The sequence below is a fragment of the Equus caballus genome, chromosome 26 (assembly GCF_041296265.1).
Source record: "Equus caballus isolate H_3958 breed thoroughbred chromosome 26, TB-T2T, whole genome shotgun sequence".
NCBI classification, from domain to species: Eukaryota; Metazoa; Chordata; class Mammalia; order Perissodactyla; family Equidae; genus Equus; species Equus caballus.
In genome coordinates, this window is record NC_091709.1 from 28,987,527 (window position 1) to 28,990,376 (window position 2,850).

Genomic DNA, 2,850 nt, shown 5'->3' on the forward strand with positions numbered 1-2,850 from the left:
GAGGAAAATAGTTTAGAGCATTAAAATTGATAAATATATAGATGTAACCCAGTGTTTGAATTAAATATGTATCTAAATGATCACATTTTTCCTTAGAAGATATTATGTAAATGATTTACTTTTAAAAGTATAAAGAGTATAACCCCAATTTAATTCATTCTGAGAATTCAAAAGAGAGGAAAATATAATTCGTTTATCAATTTTTATCTTTTTTTTAGTTCAGTTTGTGTGGGAAACACATTAATGTATTGTAAGAAGAGAAAAAGCATGTCTATCTTGCATATCACAGAATAAGAAAATCCCAGAATCATATTTGATCTATATGGGTAGGAGAAGAAACTAAGGTGATAAAAGACATACTAAATCACGCAGATATGTAAATAGACACAAAAAGACTAGATTTCATATTTTAAAGGCAAAAAATATGAAGATTGTGACAAAAATGTTACAAATATTCATTCCTTATAAAGTTCTTAACACAAAATAAAATGCTAGAAATAAAGAATGGCCAAACATATGTGATTTAAAAGTGAAGCAAATTATAACAATGGGAAGAAAATATAAAGTGTTATACTAGAAATAAAAACACGAAATGAGGCAAAAGGGGAAATTTAGTTTATCTTCAAATCACAGCTACTATTTAAGTGGAAAAACCCATGTCTTTACAAGCACAAACATATATAGCATCAAAATAAGCAAATCAAGAAATTTTATAATTATCAGGAAGTATTGATAGATACAGAAAATGAAATATAATATTTTAACGCTCAATTCATAATATACTCCAAAATAGAAGCTGGACGCACTGTTTTCTAAATTCAAATGCAATAAAAATGGAATTGTAAAATAAACTAGACAGCATAAAAAGTAAGTTAAAAATATCCTTCTCTTACATATCTATTGGTTCAAAAAGCCTTTGTATAAAATTGTATAGTTGAGAAAAGCACATAAATATTATGGGGTCTGACCTAAATTTACTTAAAAAGAACTACATGGAATAGCTTTTTTGAAAAGCAAATGGGTCCATCGACATATAAATTGTTTTAAAATAATTTTTAAACAGTTGGAAAGCCGGGAAATGCATTTATGGAGCTGGTGATATGTTCGATTTTCAATCCTCACAAAGGCTTCACAGATCAAGAAAAAAAAAAGGAATGATAAAGTAAGTTCTCTTGTGTTATTAGATATAAAATCCTAACTAAATTAAGTGATGCTCTTAAAGATAAATCCATCACAATTGATGGAGGTTTACCTAATGAATTATTTAATGTTAAACAAGTCCCTTCTTGAGTGATTTTTTTTCCTCACAATTTCAAAACATCAACAAAATAAGTGTTGACATTATGGTCCTTTTCAATATAGTGACCTTTTTTTAAGGTTCAGACACAGAAAACTTTATTTTTTTTATTTTCAAATTTGTTGTAACTTTTTTTGGTGTTAAAATTCACTTTCAAAATATGGTGATCAAGAAATTACATGATGAGAAATATAAAAATTATGCAGTTTTATCATTTTCTCTTTTTCTCCTTAATCCACTGAAAGTAATTTCACAATTCAACACTTTTAGGCAGCAACTTTTTTACTTTCTTTGGTTTCTGCTTGTTTAGGCAACAATGACTCCATCTTTAGTAACAAACCTTCACTTGAAGTATGCAGGAAAGTGTATACCACAAAGGATCCCAAACTCAGAGCTTCTGTCCTACAAACTTCATTGATAACTGCTTGCACATTGGCAGCTGTCTGGTCACTTGATCCAATGTTGCTATTTTGGTTTCTAGAAAGTTCTCCCTTTCTTCATATACCTTAATTTCACGCCCAGTTTTAAACAATTCTAGCATTTGGTGAATGTCAAGGTCAAAGGAATTTTGAATAAATTTTGAAAAATCTTTTATCAGTTTCTTTTCTAATGGATTAATCTCTGACGTTATTTCTAAATAGATACATAAACGTCTACATGAATTTCATCATGCAAAATCCTCTGAATCAGATTAGTTCTTTCTGCAAAGGCACCTCTGTTTTCTTCTGCTGTTTTAATCTCTGATGCATTTCCTTTAGATGCAGCAACTTTATTGATTTCTGATGTGAATGGATATGGAAAACTAAGAACAGTGGCAAATGGCTCCACTTTTATCTTTTTCTCAAGTGAAATATTCAGTGTCAAATCAAGATAAACATCTTGTTTTGGATTAACAAAGTCCAGAATTTGAAAATTTTTAAGTATGTGAATAGATTTCTTCACCTCATATATCTGCCACAGGTACAAGTGTTTTAAATTGACATCCTCAGGATCATTTTCCATATAGTGATATGACTTTATTTTTTTTTATCTCATCTCTTTTTTTTATCTGATGCTTTTCCCTTGTTTGGTTGAGGAACAACAGTAAAACATGTGTTGGGCACTTGAACATTTACAGAACAAAGATAAAGAGATGTCTGATAAGCCATCTTGGAAAGACCATGCTTTTGATGATGTATCAAGACTACCAAGGCATTTTAAGGCTACCATCATGTTGATCATTTTGGATTATATTGACCTATTATGATGGGTTTTTTTTTCAAATTTTCCAAAGCAACGATCTCTTTATCATAGATTCCAATTATAACTCTATTTTTTATTATATAGAAATTATGAAAAAAATCCAGTTTAAAAACAATCTATTTTCTTCTCTCTATATTGATGGAATAGATTGAGGATGTGGCTGATTTGACAGATTTTGTGTAACTTGATAATTCAAATAATTTCTATCAGAACTGACACCACATTTCTCAGTGCTCTAGCCATCTTTAAGGAGCTTTTGAAGTTAAAAAAACAAAAAGTATGGCTAATATTAGTTACTCTGCTAGTGTTCT

General features: G+C 29.4%; 1 pseudogene; it reads right to left on the reverse strand.

Moving 5' to 3' along the window:
* Positions 1-1,563: 1,563 nt before the first annotated feature.
* LOC100066705 (large ribosomal subunit protein uL1m-like) lies at positions 1,564-2,509 on the reverse strand (annotated as a pseudogene).
* Between the last annotated feature and the right edge of the window lie 341 nt (positions 2,510-2,850).